Source organism: Spermophilus citellus, assembly GCF_964194105.1.
Source record: "Spermophilus citellus genome assembly, chromosome: 3".
NCBI classification, from domain to species: domain Eukaryota; kingdom Metazoa; phylum Chordata; class Mammalia; order Rodentia; family Sciuridae; genus Spermophilus; species Spermophilus citellus.
The window spans coordinates 24,635,108-24,650,461 of record NC_138184.1 but is presented as its reverse complement, the minus strand read 5'-3'; positions in this window follow the sequence as shown (position 1 = coordinate 24,650,461).

Here is a 15,354-nt window from a genome sequence, read left to right as displayed (position 1 = left end):
CAGTTCAGCTCTCCTTAAAGGGGCTCTTCAGGGAAGCTTCAGGAACTCATGGAGCCTCGGCTTTCCTGCCCATAAAGAGAGCCCATGGTGCTCCCTGGGCAGCATTAGGGTGCAGATCAAACGAGCTTTAACCTTTCTTCTTATTGTGGTCCAGATTCTTCTTGCACCACCCTATGTCTCCTGAATCAACACCTACATCTTGATGAGATTCTCAGGGGACTGGTGAGCACCCGGAGCTTGGGGAGCTTCCAAAGTATCTAGCAGCTCACTACCTGCTCATGTGGAGGGATTCCACTGCATTTCCTTTCTTTGTTTCTTTCTGGCCTCCCTATTGGCCACCTTTGCTTGTGAAGGCTGCAAGACAGATGAAGAGACAGCCTGCTCCTGTGTGCAAAAATGTGGACACTAGCCCTCCCTCCCTCTCCCCACCGCACATCTCTCAGGGCCCTGCTGCTGCAGTTCTTGCCCTATCTTGGACTTCATTCTACAACTATCTGTGCTCCTTTCTGGGATCTGGCCAAGACTCTCCCTCTGGCCCTGTCACTCTTCCTGGACAATCTCATCTACTGCACATTGCTGACTACCTCTGGGAAGTGTCTCCATCTCCAGCTGGAACCTAGATGACTCCCTCTGCCTACTCAAGCCCTTCCCACCCCTCTGTCTTTCTTCTATTACTCCATTGACATTATCCACCCAGAAGACAGAGCATTGAGCAGTCCTGGTGATGAAGCTCAGGGGTAGAGCACTTGTCTAGCAGGTGTGAGGTCCTGGGTTCAATCCCCAACATCACAAGAAATAAAGGAAGAAAAAAAGAAAGAAAGAAAGAAAGAAGCCAGAGATCTCCTTTAAAACCCCAAATCTGGCTGTTTACTCTCCCGAAGGTGCAGTTGGTAGACTAAGCCACCGGTCCTCAAGTGACAATTGGCCAGAAGGGATTGCCTGGTGTCCAGGGTGCTAAGCTGGCTCACTCAGTCAGTACATGGGCTGCTGCTGGAACTTGCAGGGACGCTTGAGCTTAGAAAGAGCCACATGCAGATACTGTCCGTATTCCAAAGTTTCTGACATTCTACTTGGTAAACAGGCTTTGGATTATTTCAGCAACTTCAGCACATTCACGTCTCACAAATCTGGAATATCCTTGAAGCTGGCTCTGGCACAAGGAGGCATAACTGTCATATTTTGAATGACTTCAGTGAGAAGGTCACTTGGAGTTCCTTTTTCAAAAATGTTTTAGATCCGTGGTCAAGATTTCATCAACTTTACATGCTAAAAGAGGCTAAAGGGTATATTTCCATGAAGGTTTTCCATATCCTATAGCTTAAGCATATGTCTGGGTTTCACCTAGACATCAACATTTGTTGACATTGGATATCTAGCAACATGGTTATAATTCCTTTGTGGTGACATCTCTCCCTATGGAGCAATTTAGGATGTGAATTAAGCAACATGTTGTCATAGTCTTATGTGTATGTATGTGTGTTTGTGTCTGTGGGAGAGAGAAAGAGGGAGAGAGAATTGTTTTTTTAAGTACATGAAACCCATCTGTGATTTATGTGACAATGTGTCATTCTTCTCTGGGAGCCTTGTTTGGGCTGAATTATTTCTAAACCTCAATATGTTGAGGCAGAATTCCTGACACCCACTGTAGACTAAAGCAAATGTGTTCCTTTATTAGAAACAAGCCATCATACTTTGTATACAACCAAAAAAAAAATGTATGCCAATCAAAAAGAAAACAAGCCATCATTTGCCACTTAATTGTTTTGTGTGTTTTGAGTCCTTATCTTGCCCAGGTTAGTTTTAAACACCTGGACCCAAGGGATCCTTCTGCCTCAGCCTCTGAGAAGCTCAGACAAAGACATCTGGCATGGGACTCAGTTAAGCACTCCACCGCCGAGCCTCATCCCCACCTTTTTCCCTTTAAGTCAGTAACCATGGGACTCAGTTAAGCACTCCACCGCTGAGCCTCATCCCCACAGATGAGTTCGCCTCTGTACCTATGCCCTACATCACCCACTTGACTCCTTTGTTCTCTCACTCCTAAGGTGTTTACGGAGCATCTATTGCATGGCCTTCCTTATGCTCAGGGATGCTTACTAGAGATACAAAGAGGGACAGGGCAGGGTCTTTTCCTTTACCCTGATTGTCTGTTTCCAGTCTCTTTATGGAGTAGGCAATCATCAGCAAGTGGGAGTGATCAGTCTTGCCTCTTTCCATGGAGCTTGGACCCGCCCCTCTCTCCTACTATTTCTGCCTCTTTTGAGTACTTACCAGGACCAGGAGCAAGGACAGCCAATCAGCAGACACAGCCTTGCTTAATGGACAGTCTTTGAGTCTTTGGCTTCAGGACTCCCAGAAGGTTTATTAATTTATCCAAAGCATATGTCTTGCCAGCAAAAAAATACCTGTGGTAGCTGTATTTCTTGGAGGGAGTGGTGTGTGGTAGCAAAATTGACAAGCCTTTGGGTTACAATTTTTTGTTGAACTACAAGATGCCAGATTACTTGAAGTCACACTGTCATGGCTCAAACGCTGACCTGCTACCCACAAGCTGTGTAGCTGTAAGCAAACTATTTCTCAGAGCATGAGTTTCCTTACTATTAAAAATCAGTGTAATAATGGCAATAATCAATAATACAAACAATTATAAATATTGGTGAGGATGTGGGGAAAAGGATACATGCATATATTGTTGGTTCATTCACTCTAGAAAGCAGTATGGAGATTCCTCAAAACACAAGGAATGGAACCACCAAGGATCCAGCTATCCTACTCCTCGGTATATACCCAAAGGATTTAATCAACATACTACAGTGATGCAGCCACATCGATGTTTATAGCAGCTCAGTTTACAATAGCCAAGCCAAGGGAACCAACCTAGGTGCCCTTCAACAGATGAATGGATAAAGAAAATGTGGTATATATACAATGGAATATTACTCAACCAGAAAGAAGAATGAAATTATGGCATTTGCCAATAAACAGATGGATCTGGAGACTATCATGCTAAACTAAATAAGCCAGATCCCCCAAATCAGAGGTCAAATGTTTTCTTTGATGTGTAGAAGCTAATCCAAAACAAGGCAGGGGTGGAAGGAGGAGGAGGAGGAGGAGGAGGAGGAGGAGGAGGAGGAGGAGAGGAGAAAGGTGGGGGAGGAGAGAGGGAATTTTGTGATTAAGTCAGGGTGTTATATCATAACTGAAAAGAATAAATGAAAGAATATTTATTTATTTTAGTTAATCTAGAAATAATTCTTTAAAAATTTTATTTTATTTTTAATGGTTCTTTTTTTAATAAACAAATTTTTAAATAGGAAAAAAGAGAGAAAGAAAGAAACACATCTGTGTAATAGATTTCAATGGCAAGACTAGTGCTGGGTTAGCCATGTCCCATGTAGAACACTTCCCAATAGTGCCCCAGACAAAGCAGAGAGGTTACTAAAAATGTGGGCTCTCCAGGGCTTTGCCACCATGAAGCAGCAATTCCCTTAGAATTCTCTTTACTCTCTGTCTTCCTCTTCTCACTGCAGCTTGTTCTCTTAGCAAGGATTTCTGAGTGACAGTGACCTTTGCTGTTTCAACATGTTGGGAAATTTTCTCTCTCTCCTCTTTTGAAAGGCCCTTTTATTACACGTAGGGAAAAAAATTAAAGTCAAGTATTATGGACTGAATTGGTCCCTCCCCCTGCAAAATTCCTATGTTGCTCTCCTATTCACCATGTGCTTATATTTAGAGACAGGGTCTTGAAGAAGACAACTGAGGTTAACTGAGGTTATAAGAATGTGGCCCTAAGCTGATAGAATTGGTGTTCTCATAGGAAGAGAGGCACGAGGTGTGTGCATGCACAGAGAAAGGCCATGTGAGGATACAGGAGAGATGGGCCATCTGCAAGACAAGAAGCCTAAGGAGAAGCCAAATCTGTTGGAACCTTCATTTTGGATCTGTAGTTTCTGGAACTCTGAGAAACAAGTTGCTATTGTTTAAGCTTCCCAGTCTGTGGTAATTGTGTTATGGCAACCCAAGCAGCTAAGATATCAAGTTTGAGGTTGATGAATCAGGGTGACATTCTTTCTTCTAGTTTATGGGTTGAAGGCCACTTGTTTAGCTTACTGCAGCAAGGGAGGACATCTGCCTTAGGTATCAGGGAGAATTTTCATACAGAAGAATTGAGAGGAGTTCCATTAGAGGATTTGGTCTTGTGCTGCATGATCTAAGGACAGATACAGGAGGCAGGGTCATTTCTGGTCAGATACTATTGAGAGGTAGGGAGCATTCAGTGATTGGCTGTCTTCATGAATTTCTTCTGGTGGGCAGAGGATTGAAGTGGGCTAGAGTCCTCATTGGAAAAGAAGCAACCATTGCTCACGTGGATCAGAAGTGGAGGTGTTTGATGACTTTGTGATTGGGGAGTGGTCTTGTGTATGCCTGCTCCAAACATGGTCACAGTGTTTCCTTGTCTGTGCATTGTTGATGTTCAGGTGGGAACATCACAGTTTGCAGTAGACAAGCAAGTTTTCACTGTTCTTTTCTTGTACTGGGGAATCCCACATGGTGCATGCCACCAAATGGCAACAGGGAATAGGACCGGGCATGTGTTTTCAGCTCATGCCACTCCCAGGAGTGCTTGGGCACCAGGAGCTTTAATTTTCAACTCTCTATTCAGGGGAGGAAACTGAGGCCTGGGTTGGTTACTGAGGAGTAACTCAAGGCCCCTCAACTGGTAGGTTGGCATGGAGGGTCTTCCAGGCCAGAAATTGACCTACACGCAGTGTCAGGCCTTGGAAACCAGGGCTGCTTCTCTTAAGGTTATGGAGCCTAGAGCTGATACCTTCATGGCCTGCACACTTAGAGTGGACAGCCACGGCTTCTTCCCAAAGGACTTCCCTCCTGTCCCTGGGAAGCCACAGCTGCAGGGGAACAGGGGAAGGGTGATTCAGGAAACCATTTCCTATATGGAAACCTTGGAGCTCCCCCTTCTGGTTGTCAGGTGAACTGCTGCCCCAGACCTGGGCTGAGACAGGCAAGGTCAGCCAGGTGTCCTCTGAGGCCACAAGAGCTAGTGCCACAAAACTCAGCTCAAAGTGGATCATGGACCTAGGAATTAAACCAAAGACTCTGCATCTAATAGAAGAAAAAGTAGGTCCTAATCTTCATCAGGTGGGATTAGGTCCCAACTTTCTTAATAAGATTCCTATAGCACAAGAATTAAAACCAAGAATCAGTAAATGGGATGACCTCAAACTAAAAGGTTTCTTTTCAGCAAAAGAAAAAATATGAGAGGTGAATAGAGAGCCTACATCTTGGGAGCAAATTTTTACCCCTCACACATCAGATAGAGCACTTATCTCTAGGGTCTATAAAGAACTAAAGAAGCTAAGCACCAAAAAAACAAATAACCCAATCAACAAATGGTCCAGGGACCTGAACAGACACTTCTCAGAAGAGGATATTCAATCAATCAACAAATACATAAAAATGTTCAATATCATTAGCAATTAGAGAAGTGCAAATCAAAACCACTCTAAGATTTCATCTCACTCCAGTCAGAATGGCAGCTATTATGCATACAAACAACAATAAGTGTTGGCAAGGATGTGGGGAGAAAAGCAAACTCATTCATTGCTGGTGGGACTGCAATTTGGTGCAGCCAATATGGAAAGCAGTATGGAAATTTCTTGGAAATCTGGGAATAGAACCACCATTTGACCCAGCTATCCCTCTCCTTGATCTATGCCCAAAGAACTTAAAAACAGCATACTACAGGGACACAGCCACATCTATGTTTATACTAGCACAATTCACAATAGCTAAACTGTGGGACCAACCTAGATGCCTCTCAGTAGATGAATAAATTTTAAAAATGTGGCATGTGTATACAATGGAATATTACTCAGCAATAAAAGAGAATAAAATTATGGCATTTACAGGTAACTGGATGGCATTGGAGAAAATAATGCTAAGTGAAGTTAGCCAATCCCAAAAAAACAAATGCTGAATGTTTTCTCTGATATAAGGTGACTGACCCATAGTGGGATAGGGATGGGGAGCATGGGAGGAATAGACAAACTCTAGATAGGGCAAAGAGGTGGGAGGGGAAGGGAGGGGGGAGGGGGGTTAGCAATGATGGTGGAATGTGATAGACATCATTATCCAAAGTACATATATGAAGACATGAATTGGTGTAAACATACTTTATACACAGAGATATGAAAAATTGTGCTCAATATGTGTAATAAGAATTGTAATGCATTCTGCTGTCATGTATTTAAAAAATTAAATCAATTAAATACTAAAAAAATAAAGCTCATATTATACTTAAAAAAAAAAAGAGCTAGTGCCAGAGATTGAGCACCGAGCCCTATGCACGCCATGGTCAGGGACTTGTCTGAACTTCAACCTGTAGGCCTGCAAGGCACATGCTCTCAGCCTATGCTAGAGATGAGAAGGCAGGGATGAAGTCAGAGTTTGCCATGAAGAGTGCTGATGCTGGGCTTCTAGACTTGGTCCAGAGATAGAGCTTCTGGTACTACAGAGTCTCCCTCCTACTTCTGAATTTGTAATGATTTCTAAAGCAAAGCCCTTAACTGGACCATACAACTGAAGAGCCATTTCTGATGTTACAGTTTTAAATGGCTCCCAGTTTTATAAGGTATTCTCACATTCATCATCACAAACCACACAAAACTGGATAAAACAGGTTTATTAGGCATGAAAGTTTTCACTTTAAAATGAAGAAAACAGAGAGACGTAGAGAAAATAACAGGTAAAGCATAGTAATATCCACTGTTTACCATATGGTAGGCTCTGAACTGAGTGCTTTCTATTGATCTAGTTTAGTTCTTCCAAAACACTAGTAATGTCTCCATATTTAAAATGAGGACAATGATGCTCAGAAAGGTTGAGATCACACAACTCGGGAGGTGGAGATGCCCTCTGAGTCTGGAACCCAAATGCTTACTTACCACATTGTACTGACAAATGTGACTCAGTTCAAGCCCCAGTTGGCTAATGGATGGGCAGGAAAGGAATCTTCTCTGACACTCTGGGCAATGTTCTTTCTACCATGTCTTCTCACACAGGAGTCCTATGCAATCCCACTTTGAGATCATGCACCTTTTATAACCTGGTGAGCAGGTTATAAGTCCTGATTCCTAAGCCTCTGCCTAGCACAGGTGACAGTAACTCATCAAGTGATAGGGGACGGATAATTCATCAAGCTGTCCAAAGGCAGAAAAATTTTAAAGGGTGAGAATAGATAGGGGTCCACTAGGCTATGAGGGAGGCAGAGATTCATCTAGTAGACATGGAAATGGACAGAGGGCTTGGTGGGGAGGGAAAGGGGGAGTCCGTGAGGTCCACAGGGTGGGCTCCCCAGTGCCGTAGGGATATCCCCAGGGTCTGTTCATGTTTTAAGTAAGGCAGCCAAACCAGGAGGCCAAGACTGGATGCTGTGATTTCTGAATTTACCACTGGAAGGCCAGATGAAGAAACTGGTTGAGCCACCTTGAGGGTTCTTAGAATCCAGCTTTTTGTACTTCTGTCCCTGAGGTGGGTGCTATAGACCCCACATGGTCAGTGACCAAAGCACTAAACAAAACCCATGCAGGTGACAGCTGGGCTGGAGGAACAGTCAGAACTATCTTTGGACACACCCTTTTCCCAGGTAGCTGGCACCTGGGGGTTTCATGAAACTGCCAATCCCCTCTTTTTTGATTAGCATCACTTCCTCCTGAGCTGCCATTTGCTCAGGGTGATTGATTCAGAAAAATAGATCTTGCTGGGTTTGAATGGGTGACTTCATTTGGAGTTCCCCCTTGAGTGAATATACAATCATGCACAGTTAATGATTTGTCATTAGGGCCTGCAGTCCCATAAGATGATGATGCCTAATGACGTCCTTAGCCATCTTAATTTGCGTAAGTGAACTCTATGATGTCTGCACAATGACAAAATCACCTAATGGCTCATTTCTCAGAACACAGAGACATAATACAGTAAGGTATTTGTATGTGCTTTCTGTTCATAGTGTATAAGAGTTGTATATAGATTGGCGGAGAGTGTAAAATGACAGCTATTTGGAAAACTGTTCTTAGTCACTGTCCCCAGCAAAGTGCATGAGAAGCAGGTTCTGTCCGACTGGAGTGCTGATCTCTAGCGTGTCATGCGTTCAGTTTCCTACTCTGCCCAATGAAAGGAAGGGACCATGCTTTCCGTGGAAACTCTCTGGCTCTGTACAACCGGGTGCTAGCTTCCTGCTTGCCAACTGTAGTAGATTCATAAAATTCTCTTATAGACATACCAGAGGGAGCATGGCGTTGGGGGTGCAGAACTTTTAATTTCAGAGATTCCATCCGGAAGCCTTTGAGAGACACACCTATGTCATATTCTGGGAGGGACAGAAGACTGTGACTTGAGAGAAAGAAAGGAAGAGGGTGAGAGAAAAAAAAAATAAAAGAGGAAAGAAACCATTTCCAGGTAATTAAGACAGTGAGAATGTCTGTGGGCCTCTCTCCTGGTACGGAACACTTAAGATGCTGATGATTTTAAAGTATGTTTTAAGTGAACGGCTGATCAGAAGAGAGGTAAGGGAAATCTTCAGAAGCCAGAATGCAAAACAGGAGAGGTGAGGGAAAGCTAGAGCCTGTGCTGGCCCTGAGCCCTCTGCCTGGTATTTATGGGTCATGTGCCTGCAGTGTGGAAGATAGACACCTGCAGAGTATGAGCTGGCAGGGTTGGGGGTCCTGTCTGCAGCACCCCCAAAGGTCATCCTCTCAGTGAATGGACGAAGAACCCCATCTCACCCCCACACAGAGGGAAGACTGTATAGCCATGCCTGTATCAGCTTCAGCTCCAGAGAGAAGAAGAGTCTCCCCAAAACTCCCATCCCCAAGAAAGTTCCAAGTAATGTGAGATCACAACCCCAAATCCCAGACACCCAAGGAACAGAGCCAGCAGGGTAAGAATCAGCAATTAACACCAAAACTTAAGATCAGACCCATGAAGATTTCAGACAGAGAAGTTGGAAATAAAGAATATAAAATTAGTATGCAAATATGTTTTAAAAAATGAAGGAAGACCCTGGGATATGACATAGACACACAAAGCCATGGCATATAGGTTGGATGATATGAAAGTGGTCAAACACATTCTCAAAATCTAACATACTGAATGACTGGAAATATAAAATCAACACTCTTGGGTGAAGAAGACTGATGAACTTCAGGATTCTGAAGGTTTAACCAGAATGTAGTACAGAAAGACTAAAGGGTGGAAAATACGAAAGAGATTAGGAGACACGGAATGCAGAATGAACAGGTGTCTGCATATGTCTAATCAGTTTCAGAGGATGACTGTGGGGGACAGACTCTGGGATGCCCCCAATCACCCCCACCTCCCAGTATTCATGCCTTTGTGTAATCCCCCTCTTCCACGCTGAGTGTGGGCAGGAGAAACAGCTTGCTTCTATCCATTAAAATATAGAAAAACTGATGGGAGTCCTTTTCAATGATGTCAAGAAGGCTATAACTTCTGTCTTGCTAATAAATTCTCTTGCTGGGCTCTTTCCCCACAGGGACTGATTAAGAATGGCAGCTAGTGCTTCTTGGAAACTCATCATTTGCTGTGTTGGAAAGGAATGCCAGGAACAGAAGAAGGCCAAAATTGCCTTAATTTCAAGATATGAGAGGCAGATGTTTCCTGGTGGGACAAGTGGGCAAGATGTCCAGTGGTATCTCTAGTGATTTGGAGCCATGGAATAATCACAATATTGAAAAAGAGGAAAAGGTCACACTTCGAAAGAAGGTCTGAAGACAAGCAGGGTGAGGTGTTAAGCCAAGAGATTTCCAAGGCCAGGTGAACACACAAACTTTTGCTCTCTGCTAAGAAAATCCAATCATAGCAATGAGTTGACACCTTAACAGACGGGCCTCCACTCCTTCATTCAGAGGCAACTGCTAATATCATTTGACAGAGTACCATTGTGGGTAAAATTTAATTTGAAAAAACAAAAATTTCTCTGAACCCAGGAAATCTCTCCAAAAAGATAGTAGAGGAAGAAAACTGCTTTATTATTGAATAAGCACTAAACCAGAATGCAATGTGCATCACATGCAATCTCTGAGTGGTCAGAGATTGCAAAGATAGAAAGCAACCTCATTCTCTCTCTCTCTCTCTCTCTCTCTCTCTCTCTCTCTCTCTCTCTCTCTCTCTTTTTAATATAGCCAAGCACATTCAACCTGTTACAAAAACACGTTCTCAAGCTAAACAATAATGATGTCAAGTAAGAGAACTTCACAGCCTCTTTTCCACCTTATCTTTATGAGTCTATCTTTATTGGTGAGATCCCTGTGTTGGCTTTATCTGGTGGAGAAACAAATTTATTGTTGCAAATGAAATCAAGGGCTCCCTGGAGGTTAGGCTTGTACTTTTCCATAATAACTAGGAGACAGAGGCTGTGCCTCCCTTGATATTTATGTTAAAAAAAAAAAGATAGCTCTCAGGTCCTTGAGGAACCAGTTCTAAGTTGTGAGACTAGTGAATGGCTTATTTAGTCATGATAAAGATTTGGGGTTTTCTTTCCAAGTAAGAGGAGTCTTAGAACCCCATGCACAGGGTCACACTATTACTAGTTTATAACTGCTCAAATGTCTGACTTAACTAGAAAGTTTCTTACTTCCTATGACAGGTCAAGGCCAAGTGCTGGAGGTGACATATTTATTACCATGTAGCAAAGTGTACAAATCACCCCAATGCCCAAGAGCTTCTTTTATGAAAGGTTTTGTTCCCCCTTCTGTGTTAACAAGAAAACCTTTTTTTTTTTAAACCTGTTGTTCACAGTTTTCTTATTGACTATACTGGATGGTCTCTTCTTGTAGAGATTGATATTAGCCAACAGGTAGCAGTTGATATAAAGGCATGTTTTATGTAAAACAAGAAAATGATATTAGTTGCTTTAAGGGATTCTGGCATTGTATGTGCATTTAAGTAGATACTGTTACTGGATTTATAATTTCATACTTAACTCCCCATCGGGTTACCATGAAGTTTAAATAAAATCATTCTTTTTTAAAAAAAAGTTCTCCTCCCCCACAGCATCACATCTCCTGGCCATAGCAAAGGTAGGCAGCCACTGGATGAGGCAGTGGTAAGGACTTAGACACCTCAGTGGAAAGAAGAGAGAAAGAAATTCTGAATCAGAGAGGGAGAGTTTCTCTTCCATATTTTTATCAGGGATATTGAAACCTCTTATTTTTATTTTGTATTTGATTTTGCACGATTCACTATATTTTCTGGTTTTTTTTTTTTTTTGTACCAGGGATTGAACCCAGGGGCACTTAACTCCTGAGACACATCCCCAGCCCTTTTTATTTTTTATTTTGAGACAGGGACTCACTAAGTTGCTAAGGCCTTGCTAAATTGCTGAGGCTGGCCTTCAACTTATGATTCTCCTGCCTCGGCCTCTTGAGTCGCTGGGATTATAGGCATGTGCTACTGGGCCTGGCTTTGTGATCTTTTGGTGACGGCAGTGAAAAAACTGACTAAAAAAAAAAAAAAAAAAAAACTGACTAAAACTCCAGGGATTTTTAAAACTTAACTCTACATGATGTTTTTACATCATTTGGAAATTTTCTCATAAGTGACATTTTATCATATATTATTATCCAGAAGTCTTTAAATCCATATTATTGTTTCCTTATTTTGGACTTCATAATTGGGTTCACTTCAGTTTTCTTCTTGCTATAATTAATGTAAGAATAATTTAAAATAAAATTTCTGAATGTCTCTGAAGGAATGACCAGTGGCTGACCTAACTCCATTTTGATTCCATCTTTTTTTGTAGAAAGCAGGCTGTGTCCTTCTCTGAGTTAATCCACAATGTATAGAGCAGCAGTTTTGGGGCTGTGACTAAACAACGCTATTCCATTGTGAAGCAGCAGTTTTCCAGAAGCTACTCCATTTTAAGTGCTGAGGTGGAAGGGGACTCTATCTCTTGTTTGTACAAGTAAACAACCACCATTTTCCTGGCACAACCATAAGGCACAAACTGATAAATAAACTAACCATGCTAAAAAGAATGACCATCTAGGAACATATCAAATCAACCAGAAGCACAAGAATGCACAGGCAGAACACCCTCATATCAGGACAACAGGCCTGGAGCTTATCAAAGATATCAGACCACCAAATGATGCAACCCCCTCACTCGAGACCCATGCATCCTGAGACTGGACATGGCAGCACCCTGACCCTGTCCCCTGATCACTTGCCATAAGCCTTGGCCAGGATAATCCATCATAAGGGCAAACCTCCAAATCTCTGCCCTTAGGCTTTAGCAGAGTGCCCTTGATGATCAGGTATTCACTACAGACCCACTCCTGGCTGACATCTCAAGCTGACCCTCCAAGCTGACTCTGTGAGACTTCCTGCACTTTGATAGCTCTGTGGTGTCCAGAACAACTTCTTAGGCTGGTTCATAATCTTATCTGACTACCTACAGTGAGTCTTGCATTCCTATCTGCTCTCTGCCCTTGCTCTCAGTTCAACCTCTTTAAACCCTGTGGCTTCCTTAACCCTTTCTTAGTCATTCTGTAAAACACACACACACACACACATACACACACAAATTTGTGTAAAGTGTGATACGCTACTTGAGTGTTATAGAAAATAGAAATTAAGATTGGAATACAAGAATCTGACATTGCCTGGCTTTTGACTACCAGGTGACCCACAAGTATTCAATGAACCACCACTAATGAAAGTGGTGGGCTGTACGTTTATTGTTGTTCCATAAATTCTGACATAATGGAAGATGCAAATGTTTTTGGTCTATGTTAATGACATAGCTGGCTCATGACACTCCTTCTGAGTTCTCCTGAACCATTGTCTTCTGCAAAAGATCTTGCCACAATCCCAGAGGACTGTGATGGTGAAGCAGTACTGCCTCCCAGGGGGATATGCAGAAACTGGAGCTACTATCCTGGAACCAGAGAAAGTGGGCATAACATGGCCCCCACAAGGCACCTTTAACTCTCCCGTGTGGCCAATGAAGAAACCTGAGGACACTTGGAAAATAACTGTAGATTTTTGAGAACTGAATAAAGTGGTGCCTTCTCTGCATGCAACAGATCCCTCAGTGCATGATCTCATAGACCTTGCATGATCTCATGACCTTGAAGATGGGCACATATCATTATGGGCTAGACTTGGCTAATGCTGGTTGCCTTCACATTGTAAGGCTGGCAATGGACACTTCAAATGTTGCCACAAGATTATTTGCAAAGCCTGACCATATGCTACAGTTTGGTGGCCAGTGACCTGGCCCAATAGACTCAGCTGCCTACTGGACATATGTTCCATTATATTGACGATGTGTTGTCGACCTTTGACTCTCTTGCACATTTAGGGCTCACAGCCTTGACCTTAGTGGTCCATTTGGAGACATGTGGCTGGGCAGTAAAAACTGCCAAGGTGCGGGGACCTGGCTTGTCAATCAAGCTCTTGGGTGTTTTTTGGTTGGGTGAGACAAAAGTTCTTCTGGAAGCTGTTATTGATAAAATTCAGGCATTTTCGAGACCAACAGTGGTTGGTTGCACAATTGCAGACCTAGGTAGGCTTGTTGGGATATTGGTGGGCCTTGAGTCCCCATTGGCCTAATTGTGTCATCCCCTGTATGCCCTAGTGAAGAAAGGGGCATGGTGGGATTTGACTGAAGCAGCTAAGCTGGCCTTTTGGGCTGTTAAGCAGGCTGTTCAGCAAGTTCAGTCCCTACAGCTAGTAGACCCAGCTTGTGTCTTTGATCTGCATGTTCGTGTAACCCAGGAGAGTTTGTGGTGGGGCCTGTGGCAGCAGCATGATCTGCTGTGGCTGTGGAGACTAGTAGGCTTCTGCTCACAGTTATGGAAGGGTGCAGAGGCTCATTGTATCCTGATAGAGAAGCAGCTTGCAGCTGTGTATGCATCTCTGGTGGCCTCAGAGGCCATCACAGGTGCTGCTGAAGTTTTGGTGTGCACCATGTATCCTGTGGCAGGATGGGTGCAGAATTGGGCAGTTACCCCAGGATGCCTATTTGCAAAGTGGGGGTTGTATATGTGTATTAGTCTCTTGTCCCGTGAGTTCCATCAGATTCTAGGACAGGTGCAGTATGTAAATGAGAAAGCACTAGACAGTGCCAATACAGCCATCACCCTTGAAAGAAGAAGCAGCCCCATAGTCTACGGTGCTGGCTATACTTTGGCTCCTTGGACCACTGTTGACATAAAGCCCTCTACTGACACCCTGTGGTATGATGCAGGAATGGACAGAGTCACCAATGGGCTGAGTTATGTACCTTACAGCTGGTGGCACTGCATGAACCAGGACCCCTGATTATCTGTACAGATAGCTGGGCTGTTTTTAAGGGGTTAAATTTGTGGATTACTACCTGAAAAGTAGCAAGTGCCTAGCAAGTGTTAGGCATTGGCCTTTGTGGAGTTAAGCTATGTGGCAGGACCTTTGGGCCATAGGCCAAGAAAAGGAGATAATGGTAATGCATGTCACTGGCCATTTTCTGCTCAGTAGCCCAGAGAATGATGAAGCAGAGGCTTTGGCTAGGGCGCTGTGGTTAGAGTGGGCACCTTCCACAGAGCTGGTGGCTTGGTTACACCCAACTATAGCACGCAGGTGTAAACACTATGTGGAATGTGGTCAAACATCCTTTAACGTGGGATGCCCTGTAGGAGTCTGCCAAGAACGTGTAGTTTGTGTTCAGGAGTATCCACACCCCTGATACCTTGAAGCCATAAATGGCCAGAAAATGCATTGATGTGTCTCTTTGGCACAATGGCAGGTTGACTACATTGATCCTTTACTGAGGTCAGAAGGGGCCATGTTTGCCTTGACAATAGCAAATATCACTACAGGCTTCTTGATTGCCTATAGCCCAGTGGTCAAGCAAATCTAAAGAACTATGATTCACACCCTGACAACATTCATGGCCTTGTATGGCTGCCCCATCACAATAGAGAGTGATCAAGGTAGTTGTTTCATAGGTTGGGATGTGTAGTGACGATCGACTCAGTTACAGATTCAATGGGAACTGCACATTCTATACCACCCACAGGCTGCAGGCATGATAGAGAGATAATAGCCTGCTTAAGTAAGGATTTAGGACTGCAGTCAACTCACCTTCTAGGAAGGGGTGTGTTTTAGTTAGCTTTTTCATGGCTGTAACTAAAAGACCTTACAAGAACAACTTTGGAGGAGGAAAAGTTTATTGGGGGGCTCTAGGTTTCAGAGTTCTCAGTCCACAGACAGCTAGCTCCACTCCCTGGAGCTCTAGGTGAGGCAGAACATCATGGTGCAAGAGTGTGGTGGAGT